Source organism: Cydia strobilella, chromosome 3, assembly GCF_947568885.1.
Source record: "Cydia strobilella chromosome 3, ilCydStro3.1, whole genome shotgun sequence".
NCBI classification, from domain to species: Eukaryota; Metazoa; Arthropoda; class Insecta; order Lepidoptera; family Tortricidae; genus Cydia; species Cydia strobilella.
In genome coordinates, this window is record NC_086043.1 from 11,668,534 (window position 1) to 11,686,590 (window position 18,057).

Here is an 18,057-nt window from a genome sequence, read left to right on the forward strand (position 1 = left end):
AGGTGAAAAAGTGAAATATGTTGTTAGGAGATTTCTACAGACGAGTTAGAAAATAAAGTTGAAAAGAAGTGGCTTGCGCGAGGCGTGGTGCCAGACGTGGCCTTATAGGGCTAACGATGAGAAAGCACCTCCGATCGCCGCCTCTGATTGATGGATCGGTGCGACTGCAACGCTCGCCAATGGCTTAGCCTCGCCCTTTTTGTCTGACTCTACTGAAACGATGCATGAAGATACCGTGAAAACGTAACTGCTAAAGCAATTCTTCCGGTGTAATCTAAAATCCAATACTAAAATAATTGTCAAGGTCATGTCAATAATTGTAAGCCCGCGAGCCAAGAACCGAATTCCATGACCAATAGCATCACGGGTAAAGTACATAGTTAAGGGCGATGTTTAATGAACCCTTGTGGACGTCAGGTGTCGCTCCGTTGGTAGGTTGAGGAACGGCAGCCACCCAAACACGTAAAATAAATTGTCATCGCATACCGATTGATTGAGATGATAGTTTAGATGTACTATTGTGAATAAAAAAATCGTCTGCCGGTTGTATCGTGGCGGAAAAACCGTTAGCTGGTCATATGAATATATGTAAAAAAAAATTATTATAGTCGTCACATTCCAATTTCACCAAACACAACGAACGACGAACAGCATTGTTAACGTAGTGTACGCAACCTGCTACTGTATGAGCAAGGCTTCCGCTGCAATTATTTAATTAGTGTTATAGATTATTTAATTTTAGTTTAGTTTAGTTTAGAATAGTTAAATTTAATATAGATATCATTACCTAAATAAATAACTTTTTTTTTAACTTTGTCAAATGATAGTTTATTGTGATAGTATATGCTATTGTGATTAAATAATATCATCAGCCAGCTGTTTCGCGCTGGAAAGACCACCGGCTAATGAACTGAAGGAGCATCTATCACTTATGTAAATGCACCAGGTCACTATTTTATCACCATAGTGGTATCACTGTAAGCTCTGTGGACATCAGCTGCCGCTCCGCTGATTGGGTGACACACAACAGCCACTATAACAAACCACCTTACCCTATTTGGTAAAATTCAGCAAACCAAACCCTATTTGAATGAAAAAAGTTCATAAAAATAAAACCTAGAATGAATTGAGTTCGGTATTTTGTTACGGTAGCCTAAAATTAGTAAGACTATAATTATACAGAGCGATCAATCTAAATGGGTCAGTATGGAGAAGTCAGAAACTATGAGAGATAGCGAAGTCTGTTCTTAGGAACCATGGCGTCGATTTTAGATTTAATAATAATGTCATTCAACCCTTCTTTTAAACTCTCATACATAATCGGGAATCGAACCTGGTCAATATTCTTTACGTACCTAATCGCGTGTAGTATTTGTTTGTCGACGTCACAATGGTCTTTTTACTAAGCTGTCCAATGACCATGTCGGAATTTTTGAATCGTCGGTAGGTACGAGTACTTCCATAATTATCGAGAAGAACTGACTTATGTATAATTTGTATAAATATGTAAAGACAAACTGTAAACTCCTACTGTCAGGGCGATATTAATATTACTTAAATGAAATATCTACTAAAATAGACTTTATTTAACTGCACCCTGACTGAGTTCACAGAGGCTACAAGCGGGCAACTGTTCTATGTTATTGGGGCATTTCATTCACGTGAAGCGGGCAGGGTAAAATGGTTGAAGTTTCCGATTTCGGTTATATTCGAGTATGTTACACATGTACGAGTTCTCGACACAACTACTAAATATTTTTACAATTGGAAGCCTATTTCACAAATTATCGGTCTTAGAAAAATTGACTAAAGGCGAGATTTATGCTAAGACTCAGTTAGAGGAAGTATATTGAACCAAACTAACTGCTACATTTAATTAACCATTAAATTGCCTTTATTACCTCATATTTTGATTTTGTTTATTACTTTTTTTATATAAAAAAAGTGTAAAATAAAACTTTGTTTTTTACAGTATTATGTTTATACTCTATGTAAAATTTCGTAGTGGGCCGCAAAGTAGTTTAGAAACTATACGAATAAGAATACCAGTGCGGCGTCAGCCCCTTTGTAGCATCAATCCGTACATAGTTACGACGACACATTTTCGTTTCACATCATCACTACAAAGTATAAAACAAAGTCGCTTCCTGCTGTCTGGATAGATGTCTGTCCCTATGTATGCTTATCTTTAAAACTACGCAACGGATTTTGATGCAGGTTTTTATAAAAGAGAGTTATTCAAGAGGAAGGTTTATATGTATAATACATCAGCATTGCACCCGTGCGAAGCCGGGGCGGGTCGCTAGTACATTATAAATAGTGCTATTAATGGTTGTGTCTGATTATTTGGGCTATTTCCCACTCGTTACCACCAAATTGTCACCAGTGGTAACAACTGGGATTTTCTTTCCTCCTAGTAGTAAAATACGAGTTGAATTTTTAATCAATTGTTAGCACCGGGGACAGCTAGGAAAGTTTATTCTGAGTACTAGTTACCTCCAAAATGTTGTTAGTGTTCAATACTAAAAATACTAATTTATATTATAGGCTAGATGACAATTTTTTATTAATGATACTAATCGAACAGGTTTGTTTATAGGATCAAATATCTATATGGGACCCATTGTATTAAAGCAATACAAAAAACTTTTATAAAAAAAAGATAAACCGACTTCAAAAAGGATGAAATAAAATATTATCCTTTTTAGGGTTCCGTGTTTAAGTATATGCGTTACCAACTGATATGTTTGAATTCGGTGCCAAGTCAAATTTTAAACCATATATTCATAGGGATTTTGGTGCAATTCGATAAAGATGCGGCTATATAAGTATGTACGTTGGATTACCTAATGCAGCGTACTACGTAGGCGAACAACACGCGAATGCGAAGCGGCGCGGCACGGCGCCTTAATTAATCCTTTGATACCTATATAGAAGTGTCCTACGTGGGCGATCTCGTTGCGAACGCGAACGAATTGGGCCGGCCGTGCCGTGCCGCGTCGCTTCGCTTCGTGTTCGCGAGTGTTCGCCTATGTAAGACGCAGCGTTACACGACGACAATAAACGAACTTCCTGTACACCTCAGAACAGAACACACGGTTGGACCTTCTTGGCGCAGTTCGTAACATGCTTGTCGGCACGTTAGTGTAAATCTAATACGTTTTGTCGTCGTATTTTTTTAAAGAGCATTTCTTACTAATTCTTAAACAGTCATAGCACGCAAGTGTGGGATTGGGACTGAGTTATTTTCTGTTGCTTATCCAGAGGACTACATTTCAAAATATAAAACAATTCAAGGAACCTTCATGCAAAATTTCAGCTAAAGCGGTTTAGTTGTTTAGCCATGAAAAGGTAGCAAAGAGGTAGACATAATTGCTTTCACGTTTATAACATTTGTAAAGTTGTAATGGGATTTATAGACATAAAGCTGATTATTTTTGACTGGTATTGTTACTACTTGGAGTACTTGGCTTGGCACCGACTTCAAACATATCAGTTGGTAACGCATCTACTTAAACACGGAACCCTAAAAAGGATAATATTTTATTTCATCCTTTTTGAAGTCGGTTTATCTTTTTTTTATAAAAGTTTTTATTTTTCCATTTTTAGTTTTAAGACATTGTTAAGAGCAGGGACCGGACAACCCTTTCCGCGATAAAACCCTTTCAATGGGCAACACTTAAACACGGCTAACACATTGAAAGACTTTCCCTTTTGAACTGCAAGCCTATTCATACCCTTACCTTTGACTAACCCTTACCGAAAAGCTAACCAAAAATAACGCTAGCCCTTAATAAGGGTTACCCTTATCTTTAAGCGCTTTTTATAAAGGTTTCCCTTTGCGTGATAGAGACAGAATTAGTATATATCTACGGTAGTGTATGAAAAGGAAATAAAATACGTGCCTAGTCAAAGAACGCCGCCGTCGCCGCCGACGATCGCTCGGATTCGAAGTAATGTGTGCTTTATGAACAAGGTAGACGACTTAAATTAGCACGCTTATATGCTAAAAGGGAAGCCCTTTATAAGGCTAACCCTTATAAGCAATATGCAAGGTGTTGGTGAGCGGATGATAAGGGTTTTGTAAGGGTATTTGGGCTACCGATTACTCAAATGTGGTAGCTTTATATAAGGGTTTTTAAAAGCAAAACAAAGGGTTTCGTCTGGCAAAGGGTATGGTGAGTTAAGCCTTATGCAATACCCTTATAAAACCCCGATAAGGGATAGCGGGCCGGTCCCTGGTTAAGAGCGTGACGCATGAATGAAAAACATAATCATGTTTATCTGTAAATTCGTAAACTTTATTAAATAATCAGAATTTTCCTCGAGTCCGTCTGGGAAATCATTCCTGTCAGTAAATCCATTCTCCGCCCCGCCACTGACCCAATCCCTCAAACCCCCCGATCACTCAACCTCACAGCACATCAACCCCTGATCACTGAACCCCTCGACCCTAAACCACCAACCCTTCAACCGCCATTCCCCGACCCCTAACCCCAGACCCCTAAACTTCTAACAGTCCTAACCCTAACCCCCAATCCCTTAACTCCCAACCCCTCAGTCTCCGACCCATCAACTCACCTCCCCTCAACCCCCAACCTCAAACCCCTCAAACAGTAATACCCTCTACCTTCACCTCTCAGTCTCTTTGGTTGTTTCCAACACTACCTACATCAAAAATAATACACATGCGAGGGAAGTTATCAGTAGCCTTACCACGAGTTTGACATTGATATATTCGCTATCGTGTGCGTAACTTACTGTTTATGCATCTCGCTCGTACTGGCGTATTAGTGTACAAAGTAAGTTACGAAGAATATTTAGTGCCAAACTCGTGGTTAGGCTACAGTTGCACTACATCAAATTGGTGGTATTGGTGAGGAAATGCTTGAGTTACTTTAGAAAACACCGAAATTACCATACACGTGCCTTTAAAAATTGAGGAGTTCCCTCAATTCCTCACGGATTCCATAATCAGATCAAAACCAAAAATATTACGAAAACACCTTGGAGAGTTAACTTCTTTCAAACAGAAAAAGAATAACTCAATTTGGATCATGGGTGCCGGAGTAATCGCTGAAATCATTATCATCAAAACAATCATCATCATCAGCTCCACTTCATCAAATTGGTGGTTTCCTAGAAAAAATGATCAAGTTGCTTAAGAAAACGACCAAATCACCATACATGTGCCTTTAAAAATTGAGGAGTTCCCTCAATTCCTCATGGATCCCATCATCAGAACAGCACCAGATTAATGTGGAACCACCTTGGTGGTAGTTCCTTTCAAACAAAAAAAGAATTGTTCAAGTCGGACCACGGGTCTCGGAGTAATCGCTGAACATCCTACATTAAAAAAATCATCATCACTATCTTCAAAACAATCATCATCATCAGCTCCACTTCATCAAATTGGTCGTTTTCGAGAGAAAATGCTCAAGTTGCTTATGAAAACACCCAAATCACCATACATGTGCCTTTAAAAATTGAGGAGTTCCCTCAATTCCTCAGGGATCCCATCATCAGATCAGAACCAGATTAATATGGGACCAACTTGGAAGTAGCTCCTTTCGAACAAAAAAAGAATGACTCAAATCGGACCACGGGTCTCGGAATAATCGGTGAACATACATAAAAAAAAAAATAGCCACAACCGAATACAGAACCTCCTCCTTCTATGAAATTGAAGTCGGTTAAAAAGTCAGAAATGATAGTCAAAGTAACGCTACTAATAAAACGATAAGTGTGAACGTGACGACAAGGTCACTGAGAGCCCATCTTGAAGTATGGACAAAACAAGAAAATTGCGTTATGGTCGGTGAAATATTGCGTTTATGTATACACGGTCTAACATGAGGATACCAAATAATTTTAACAGCGTATTCCTGATCATATTTAAAGACTAAAATGTCCTATAAACTTTTGTGTAATTTGCCTAGTTTCAGAGGTAATACCAATTTAAACAAAAACAAGTTTTTATTGTTACATAGTGCAAAACGCATATCTGATGTCGATGTTGCCACTGTGGGACGTAGTCTAAGTAACCTTGTTGATAGGGGTACACTACATAATTCCGAAAAATGTTATGCCGAATTTTATTATTCCGATTTTTAAATGCTCGACCTATCAAAATTCCGACTGTCGTAATTACGAATGATGAAAATGACGAAGATTTATATTTCCGAAAAACCGAATTTTGTAAATTCCGAACCACATAATTCCGATTATAACAATTCCGATGGTGACAAACACCGAATTTAACAATTCCGATTTTTGAAATGACGAATTCCGAATTGCCATTATTCCGAAATTTTAAATTCCGAATATAACAATTCCGACAGTGAACCACGCCGAATTTAACAATTATGATTTTTGAAATCACGAATTCCGTATTGCCATTATTCCGAAATTTTAAATTCCGAATATAACAATTCCGACAGTGAAAAACGCCGAATTTAACAATTATGATTTTGGAAATCACGAATTCCGTATTGCCATTATTCCGAAATTTTAAATTCCGAATATAACAATTCCGACAGTGAAAAACGCCGAAATTAATTAAATTTACGATTTCTGAAATCACGAATTCCGAATTGACGTTATTCCTATTTTAAATATCCAATTTTTTTAATTTCCGAATAACGACATTTTGAATATATTGTTAAAGTTCGTTTTCTTGAGGGTCGTAGTTCTAACTTAACCTAACCCACTTTTCTGGCAACAGTTCGTTTTCTTGGGGGTCGCAGTTTTAACCTAACCTAACCCACTTCTGACAACAGTTCGTTTTCTTGGGGGTCGCAGTTCAAACCTAACCTAACCCACTTCTGGCAACAGTTCGTTTATTTGGGGGTAACAGTTCTAACCTAACCTAACCCACTTCTAGCAAGAGTTCGTTTATTTCGGGGTCCCAGTTATAACCTAACCTAACCCACTTTTCTGGCAACAGTTCGTTTTCTTGGAGGTCGAATCTCCGAATCCGAATTTATTTATGCCGAATTTTTATGCCAAAAGTATTTTATGCCGAATTTAAGAAGTCCGAATTTAACGTGCTGCGGCACGACAGGCACCCATAATAATGGCACGACAGGCACCCGTAATAATTACTAAAACGTGAGGCTTTCGGTAAAATGACAATCGGATTTTAAATATTCGGAAATAGCACATTCGTGATTTTCTTCCATCGTGTTTTTAAAAATCGTAATTTTGATATTTCGGACTTATAAAAAATCGGTATTATGAAAATCGTGCTTACGAAATTCGGAAAAACATATTTCGGAATTATTGGGTGTTCCCTGTTGATAGATGTCAAAAAGTGACAAGTACCACTTTGTAAAAACTACGTTTTACGAAAAAAAAAATAAGTCCATTTTAAGTGAAAAGTTTACCAATAATATTTACTTTTTATGTACAAATACATCTGAAAAATCGAAAACAAAAAAAAAAAAATTTTTTTTGCGAATTTGACCTAAACATTACATTTTTTCCTTCTTTTGGCCTCAGAAAAGCGTGGTTAAAATCTTTCGGTTTCCTCGTGAACACCTTGTATAGTTGCCGTACAATCTTTTTTTTTGGATAAAATGTAAGGAATCGAATGGTAACCCTTACTTTTTACTTTTTTGAAAGTTAAAAAAAAATTATATTTTGAAACTTTCAAGTCCTGTATTTTTGTACTATTTTCATATATTTTAATATCCACATTATTGTGATAAATTGCTCATTTGCTACCTATTTTACTCGATTTTGTTATAAAATTCAACATGTGTCAACAATGTCATCATCCCTATGCTAGGTATCAGTATTAAACTCTAACAAAATTTTGGTGGTAACTATTGAGAATATAACTTTCCCAGCTATCCCCAGTGGTAACAACTGATGGGTCATCCATAAATTACGTCTTACGTCACACGAATATGATCCCCCGACGGGGGGGGGGCCTTGTCACACCTAGTCACATTTCCCACTGGCAACCCCCTCCCCCCTAGTGTGACGTCATATATTTGGCAATTTTGTTTTCAACTAAATCAGGAATTCGAATTATGTAGGTATTATTATTTTAATATTAGATATTTTATGACACGAAACCGATTAGGAATAGAAAAATAACGAAGAAAAACGAGTTTTCATTGCAAAAAGCTATATTATCTAACTAACTGTACAGCAAATACACAACAATGGAAACAATGATCGGTTACAGGTGAAGTTAAAGTGACTCCCCTCCCCCTAGTCACAACATTTCACATTTTCTTGACCCGCTCTACCCTAAACGTGTCACGTAATTTTATTAATGGATGACCCCTGAGAAAAAATGCCACTAGTATTTTACTACTAGGATTTTTTCCAGTTGTTACTAGTGGGAACAAGTGGGAAAAAAATCCCAGTTGTTGCCACTGGTGACAATTTGGTGGTAACTAGTGGGAAATGGACCAAATAATCAGACACAACTATTAATAACACTATTTAAAATGTATGTGAAACGAAAATGTGTCGTCGTAACTATGGACAGGCAGAGTGACAAAGGGGCTGACGCCGCACTTTGGTATTCTTATTCGTATAGCTCCTAAACTACTTTGCGGCCCACTACGAAATATTGCATAGAGTATAAACATAATACATATAAGCTTTCAAAATTCTTCTCTTCTTCTCATCAAATCAAATGCGAACTTCGTAAAAAATAAAAAAAGATTTTTTAAACTTTTTTAAAATAAATTACGATAAACTAAATCGATATATGAGGTAATAAAGGAAATTTAATGGTTAATTAAATGTAGCAGTTAGTTTGGTCCAATATAGGTACTAACTGAGTTATGGCATTTAAAGAAGTATAAAATCTCGCCTTTAGTCAATTCTTCTAAGACTCATAATTTGTGAAATTATCTTCCAATTGTAAAAATATTTTGTAGTTGTGTCGAGAACTCGTACATGTGTAACATACTCGAATATAACCGAAATCGGAAACCTCAACCATTTTACCCTGTCCGCTTCACGTGAAATGCCAGTTTAGTTTTTTATGTAATATTTACCACGCGTTGGACTATATAGTCTGTAAGTGATATGTATGATTGTAAATTAATTAATTAATTCCTACAACCTAACAAATAAAATGGTTTTACCAAAATATTTTACAAAATGACAAGACAGAGATATTTTCAATATTAGGTAATTAAAGTGTTAGTACTACACGAAATCTAATTGAATTTGTGACATCGACTTGTATTACATTTATTACTGATTAAATACCCTACCTATAGCAACAGGAAGATTCCTTATGTAATACCTACGTATACAAATTGAATGTAGCTATAAAAATAATTTTACAGAAAATCAATGAATTTATGTGTAATTTATGTCAGCAAATAGCTGCGTATATAAGGGCATAATATATTATGTTAGAGGTCGCGGGTTCAAATCCTGGCTCGTACCAATAAGTTTGTCGGAACTTATGTACGGAATATCGCTTGATATTTACCACTAGCTAAAACATCGTGAGGAAACCTGCATACATCCGCGAAGAAATTCAAAGGAATATGTGAAGTCCCCAACCCGCATTGGGCTAGCGTGGGGACTATAGCCCAATCCCTATCGTGCATGAGAGGAGGCCTGTGCCCAGCAGTGGGACGTATATATGCTGAAATATTATATTATTATATATTAAATTATGATTACACATAATATAAGGGCGACGCAGGGCAGGCTTTCTCCGGAGATCGGACGGTGTAAAGTCGACGACTCCGTGCATACTAATGGATAGCCCATGGATAAAATTGTAACGGTATCGTCTCTAACCGTCGCTATTCATAAATAAACTTTACCGTACCACTTTATTAGAATTCTCCAAAATGATTTGTAGGTATTTCACCAAATCTTTAAATGCATGTTAAACTGTAAAAGTCAAATAGGTTTACGACTATGATAAGTAATGGCATTCAAATCGCAGATAAGCACCTATTATTATAAAATGTAGGTAAATATTTTTGTAGGCAACTGTATTTCCGAATAAGTAATCGTTTAGTTGTAATTGGGGCAACATTTTGTTTATTATATTGCAGCTAATAATTAATAAATTCTCACTAACTAATTTAAGCCCTAGTGCAATGGTTTACGTAAGTTAGTGCCTATTTTGAAATGGCAATTGATACGAAACAATGTTTGCCGGCTATTGTTGCTTGACAAAGATACATTGAGTTTGAGCTACGCAGGTAATTACTGGGTGACTACGACTATCTTAAATATTCCAATTACGCAATTTATCAAAGACAAGTTTAACTCCGTTTACATTGACAAGTGCAACTTACTTAAGTTATTACTTTATAGCTTAGTGCAATCTTTTGCAACATAGTGCAGTTTAGAAAAAAAGAAATCAAGGTACCTATAGTTTTTATTAGATAGATGCGATTAATTTTTAATGTGCACCATTTAATCCTTCGTGAGCATTAATATTGGTTGCAGCAAGCGTGGGTGACACAAACAGCCCACGTTCGCCATGCTGTTAATTGGATTTTTAATCCATATTGACATTTGGTAAATACGCGGATATTAGGTACGAGGAACATAATAACCAATACACATTGTAATTTGACGTTGCACAGGAGTACAGATGTAGCTAGTGCATACTTGTTTTCCATCGTATTTTCTCGGAAACGTTCGTATTTGTCATGCTACTTCAGTCAACTTCAGTCCTTTTTGTACTGAGCCTGACTGAAATAGCAAGACAAGTTCGTACGTTTCCGTGAAAATACGATGGAAAATAATGAAGTGCTACTTTCTTTTTCTTATCATAAATTGTAGATCAAATCGAACCTAAAGGGTGTTTTAATAACCTGCAATATTTTACGATGTAAATATATACTTAGGTCATATTGAGCAAGTTTTACTATGGAACCAACTCCGAAATAACGAATAAAAATTGTCTGTTTCATACGTTTTGGCTGGTCATATTCATACAATCGGGGTTTTGGGTGCGGGAATGTTTTACACTAGCCAAAAATAGGTAAAAGCTGTAAAAACAGAGACTATTGTAACATTTTTAGGCACATTTGGAGCTTACTACCTATTTTTAATCCCTATGGATTAACCTAACTATTTAGGTAATTATTTTGCAATAAAGAAAGTTATAAATACACGAAATCATTCCCGCATCCAAAACCCTGATGTATGCGTGCAGCGTGATGTTGATATGTTCTATGGAGGAGTAAATTATTTTTTCGCGATTTTGGGGTTGGTCCCATAGTAAAAGTTGCTCAGTAGTACATACCTATAATATTCACAATGTTAAAATTTCAGTTTTTAAATAAAACATTCTGGATGGTAAAGATTGATGATTTGCCCGGGCAATATCAGTAGTCCCCGCTATTAGTATTAGACTAGATTCTATAGAGGAGGCGATGCCACCTTCAGGTCAAAGATTGTGCATGATATTTTATGAGACGATTTACAACAAATTGTTTAACATAAATTATTTTTGCTGTGCTGCTTAGTTTTTATTTTAATAAAACATACGCCTTTTAAAAGTGATTGCGGATTTGCGGAATCCAGTTTAAAGTTTAACCAAGTGAGGTATATGGAATTAGGCTAGGCATAAGCTTTCGTTTGCAGTAGGTAATCTATTACTTTATTAATTAACAATGCGTTTTTGCTTCGGTACATACCTAGGTATATATACTAATGACTATTAACTACCTAGGTACTAGCAGTATTTACAAAAATATTTAACACATTATAAAATTTAATTATAAACACCAGTTGTGAAATAAAGTTTTAATTGCCTAAGATTTGCAAGTCTCCGTCAGTACCTTAATTTATGGAAAAGTATGTGGGCAGGTGATTTGTGCTTTTTATTACGTACCTATGTTTGCAAGTTCAATCGTGACATAATTCAAAACTAAACCAAAGTCTTCCTTCAAATAACAAAAAGAAAAAGCAATAGGGTAGTTATTCCACATTTTTTTATTTATGGTATCAGGCGATCAAGTTTGTTTTGAGGATCAAATGTCTGTATGGGACCCATTGTCTTAAAGCAATACAAAAGTCACAACTGATGGTCAAAGCAGTTTACTGACGAAACGCTTCTAACAAATTGGCATTACATCGTCACGTCAGCATGTAACGTCGCTATTGCTTAGAAGCCGAGGAAAACAAGGAAATTGCCATTTTGTCGGTGAATTATTGCGTTATATATTGTTGCTATACAATATATTTTTTAATTAAACGAAAGGAATCGAATGGTACCATTATATTTTTCCTATTTGGAAGTTAAAAAATGTTTTTTTTTGAAACGTGGAAGTCTTGTATTTATTTATTATTCCATATATTTTTAAAGTTTCCAATTTATTGTGATAAATTGCTCATTTTTTATCTATTTAACTAGATTTAGTTATAAAATTGAACATATGTGGAAGCAACCCTATTTAGAGCACTGAATGTTTTTTTTTGCTAATTAATGAAGCTCCAATTTACGCGGCCGGTTAAGCATGTGCACCTCGCAATTAACCAGAGCCAAATTGAGCTTATTAACTTTTTAGTAGCGTCATTCGTTGGTCGGCGCATGTTTCATAAGAGTACAGTTTTGGTTTCTCGGACCAGTTAGCTCCAACTTTTCGGACCGTCAATTAATTAATCGAGTGTATCGACATTCGACCCGATTTCAGGAGCTCGGTTGACAATCTGTGTTATCTGATTAAGCACGCTTTCTCTTGCATGCGCGCTCTGTGTGACTAGTGTCACATACGCTCGGTGACTGCTCTGCCCATGTGTAGCTCACCGATTACATACTGACAGCCACTCTACTTTAATTTCATCATTCCATTTGAATAAAACAAGCATTTGCATATATTTCAGGTATGGCATTGCGTAAGCTTAAGCAGTGACGATCGGTATCTTTTTGTTAACGTGTGACAGAGAGTCAGAGAGTGAGCGGTCATCAATATAGCCAGTCATCTTAAATTGTCCTGTTGCCGAGTTTACAGAGTTGACTATTTAATTTTATAAATTATGTTATTTATTTATACATGTGACGATCTTTCTATCAATTAGTGTTATGTAGGTGTAATATTTTCATCGTCAGTCCTCACCCCTGCTCGGGTCATATTTACTGAAAGGGAAAAACAACTGATTTGCTCATGAATTCAAGCAAAGCACTTCTGAAATTCCACATCAATATTACAGCGCTATAATTATCACAATACAATAGGTATCATTCAAATCACATGCCTGGCCGTAAAAGCTAAAAGGTGCCCGCGTATTGTATAGGATTCGTGATAAATTGGCTAATCAGAGCCGAGACCCGCGCATGTACTCACTTTATTCCTATATCAAAGCTCATTTCTCACACTTGTAAAGAATGCCGCTCAATAAAACCGTCGTTTTTGTTTATGGAAGCAGTGATTCAGTGTGATTCAGTGTCAACAAAACAATTACTGTTTCTGATTTTATCTCTTCGTGTTACGCTTTTGTGCGTCTTCGGAGAAGTAGTGCGTGACAGCATATATAGCGGAACGGTGTTCGGTAGGTGATCGCATCATCTCTTCGTAAGCGAACAATGCATGCGATGTTATGCAAGGCGGGCGCACGCGCGCGGCCGGTGCAACGCAGCAGCGGCGCGGCGCCGACGCCGGTTCGTCCTCGTCCTTTTGCCCGCGAACTTCCTCGTTAGCTGCAGGGCGCAGCCATCCATCAGACCCTATCTACTTTATGACAATTATTTATGTTCCCCGCATAGCAAAACTATTTCGCTTACCGTTGAGCTTTATCGATAGCGCAAAAGTAATGTCCTGCCGTTTAGATACTCTATATCTGATAAGGTTACGTCTGTTTGTTAAGTGCGCTAGTTGTTTGTGGTAGTTGTTTTAACGCCTAGGTTATTTGCTGGAAATGTTCTCTGTGGCGAATGTCGGTTTCGACATAAATTCTGAGCGGAACTGTGGGTGTAACTGCTGCAGTGCAGTTGCTAGCGATCTATGTGTTGGTATTTATTACTCGTACACCTCAAGTGAAATATATCAATGGTAATTTTTGCATCGTAAAGAATAGGTTTCATTCATTCATGGGGCAATATATAAGTTTTTGTTCCTTCGTTGGAGTCTAACATCGCAGAACATTTTTTCTTTGAGCTTTGCTACAAGTGGACGATAACGTATATTTGAGAACGTGCATTAAGTTGTTAAAGGCTGCGTGCATGATATTATGTGTTTCGCGGATGCTGGGAGGGAGGGCGCCCGCAGGCGCGCGGAAGATTGCTAGAGATGTGCAGCTTCCGCTCGCGGACAAATTGCCCTGCGCTCGCGCATCCGGCGAGAACCCAGCACTACTAATTGAATATCGAGCGCAGACTAAATTATTATTTCCAATACTTCACTAACATTACAAGAGCCAGGGTAAATGTCTCTTAATTACACAGGATTTTGTATCGGCCGCTTTTATTATTGGCAATAATAATAATAACGCAACAATTTCATTTGATGGTGTTACACCTAGTGCCCGTAAATCTCGATTAAATCGGAGCAATTCCTGCGATCCGTCCAGCGTCGGATTAGCATCCGAAGTCGCGTCGTAACACTAATCTGCTTAAATGTCGAAAGGAAATGTCAGATTGTAAAGTGCAGCTCTGGACGAGCGTGATGGGGCTTAAGTGTGGGCCTCCCGCTTAGAGCACGGCTCGCTGTCACTCGCTTCAGTCACATTCGTCGCTACATCATTAATGTACACTTGTAATAATTGAATCATATTATTGACAAATAATTTCTACCAGGCATCCGTTGCACTATTCTTATAAGTAGTGGTACCCTGTGGTAGTCAGGGGTACCCTGTATTCCAATTAATGTAATATGCATCTTTACATCCATATATAAATAATCTAATTATACACGAATCCGCTTACTGGATCGTAAATATTTTCTTGTAAGAGTTGTCAAGCGGACCCCAGTCTCCCATGCCGTGGCAAAATGCCGGGATAACGCGAGGAAGGAGAAGAAGAGTTGATTTCCAACCGTATAAGTATAATAGTTAGAGCCCAAATTGTGTAAAACAGTAATTCATTTTCCAGTAGGTAGTGTGTTAACAAGTTAAATATTATTCTTGTAATATAAGCACGAGATATGGTTAGATACCTTTATTATCAGAAATATTACGTCAATGAACTATTAACATTAATCCATTGTTTTAAGTCGCAAATCATGTAACGATTGCGCAATGGTTTTTAAATCAGCATTGCGTTTGATTAGGACGCGTGTTGGTGCGCTGTCGCAGTGGCGTGATGCTATCGCGATTGACGCTAAATACGCGCCCGCCAAGACGCGATATCGACTCGAGCAATGACGGACTTCAACTTACGTAATGCCATTTGCGTCCAACTTTGCTGTCACCTAAGTTGAGGAATTAAGGTTAAGACGAGTGAAAGTTGATCTATAAAAAAATATAATTACGATTCTATCGAAAGGACGCAATGTGATTGATAATGCAAAAATATTTGGCCGGATGGCTATCGAGCGCTTATGTGCAGTTACGCAGTTTCAGCCGTTACGTGGAGCTGTATTATCGAATACCACGTAATAATTCGAAAGCATAATGGCTATCGTGTATTATGCGAACCTGAAACCGAACGTGGAAAGTTCACGCTCGGCGAAGCGCGACCCTCGCGCGTAGACGCAGCTACGACACCTAGCCACTTCAACTCCTTAGTGCAGTTGGTTCCAGCAGCTACGATGTCTCACGGTGCAGACAGACATTCTATTTCATCATGTAATATACAAAAATTATCGAATTATCCATGTCTGTAACGTAAATTTACGGCTAATTGTGAAATATGTTCCTAAAGCATTGCGAAAGTTTTTTAGGCGTATCTAAATTACAACTTGCATGATTTCTATTCTCTCAAATAGTTACCTGTTCACTGAACCACGTAATGGTTTGAAATCTGCGATTTGCGAAATATGGTTACAATTTTAATAATAACTGGATATGTTCTTTGTGGCGACATAATGGGGTTTTTTCGATCAGAAACGAATTCATGCCGAATTTTATTAAGTTAAAGAAAACAAGCTAATAAAAGGCAATGACATTATTTGAAGGAACATAAATTCACTTTGAAATACAGAAACTCATAAAGGTGTTTATGGTTTAAAAGCAAGCTTAAGAGATAAGAAATGCAAAAATACATTTCACGCCTTGATCACCTTTTGCATTCCGTCTTATTATTAATGTATGATTAATAATTACAATATACATTTAAATAAAATATCTACTAATATCATGGAATAACTTTTGAGTCGCCTGTTTATAGGTATTTATATTAAATATTAATGGAATAGCACAGAATAATTTTATAATTAAACATATCTAATGCTATGTATCTATTCAAAGTAGGTTGGTACCTAATTTATAAAATGCCGTTGCTCATGTTTTCTGTCGTATAATTTTGCAATTTATAATCATTAGCGTGTTTCTGAAGCGACGAGCGGGCCAAGCGGCGCGGGCGCGGGCGCAGGATAGCGAGGGTGCAACTTAATTGAGACATCTCAACAAGTGATTGATTACTGTTCAACCGTGATTCGTAATACAAATACCAAAAGATGGAAATGCAAATTCGATGTCGTGTTTTTCGGCCTACATTGTTGCAAAGCTTCTTTTTGTGAAAATTGCATAAGAAAATCATTACACCTGATCGCTCCCTGTGAGAATTATTTGAACTGTCTCAGATGACAGCCCTTCACTTGTCCGCGACGGCCGAAAGGTGCACGGCCCGCGTGCTCTGAATACGACCGTTATAATCCCTCATCGCGCATAACATGTGCAGTGTAAAAGGTATCATTAACGATTGCCTTAAAAAGGCAAACGGGACAATCATTAAAATCGTAAAATATTGCAAAGAGAAAAGATTGTATTAATAAAGAAACGTATCTCGTTACGCGAGTTTCCGTTCCTACGAAAGTGAACACAATAATGTCAGTTAACGATAAAAAATAGAGTAAAAAATGATCTGAATGAGTGGGCGCGCATTAAGACGACGCCGTTTCATCGCGCCCGCGACGGAACACCGCGCATTCGATAAGCGGAAGTATTACTCCTATTTACCTACTGACAAGCACTAGTTTTTAGAATTTCTCGCCTGAAACACAGGGTACCTTAGTTCAGGCACATGTAAAACGTCACTATTTTGTAAGTCTTTGTTTTGTATGAATGTAAGCATGCCACGTATTTTTGAATAAATTATGTTTATGTTTAATTAAAGTACTTGACTACTCTGTCAACGTAGTCTATGATCTATCTAATAACGTTAAGGTATCCGCTTAAAAATGCCATAAAATTACAACCACGATACTTTTTTTCTATTCATATGATAATCATATAACGTCTTATTTGTTTGAGCATTAAATTAAGAGCAACGATTAATGAGATTTTGCTAAACGTGTTGCATATATGCATTTAGTTTAAAGCTTGGGGTTACCTGTTACGTGCACATTCAACCCTCGAGTGACTGGGATGGATAACAAAAACTAAACTGTTACTAGCAAAATGATTAATTGCTGCTGTGTACTTTGATTGATCGGTCTCCTTTCACGTTTTTTTACTGCAACCCATTATAACGGAAAGAATATTTGCACTGCTTAAGTATTTTAGGACAGCGTTTTAAAAACCGATTTGTTATGCGCATTAAAAAGCGTGATATTTTCATATAGCGTGCGAACGTTTCGAGAGTGGATGTGAAATTGTATCTGTCGTTTATTGGGTCGTAGCAACGGTGTTTAATTAGGTGCAAAATGTTGCATTCGGCGCGGGCGGGGCGGACAGCCGCGATGGTATCGCCGAAGCTCCGCCAAAACAAGGGCGGCGCTGCCCGCCGTAATTACGATTCCGCCACGCACACCCCGCGCGCCAAATCTCGACTCTACTAAAATTACTTGACACGCAAAATGTATTCAGATTGCGTGTGAAATTTAAATTGTCAGCCACGGTTTATAACGAAATAATTGCTTGTGTTGGTTTAACGATTACCTCTAAAAGCATGAAAATGTTTATTGTTTTCGGTATTATTTATTCAAAAGTCGATGACATCAAATGAAATGA

General features: G+C 37.3%; 1 protein-coding gene across 3 annotated transcripts in view; it reads right to left on the bottom strand.

Annotated features, from left to right (window-relative positions):
• Positions 1 to 18,057, bottom strand: part of LOC134755894 (protein grainyhead) — a 182,150-nt gene that overhangs the window by 17,009 nt on the left and 147,084 nt on the right. The gene's annotated exons all lie outside the window — the stretch shown is intronic.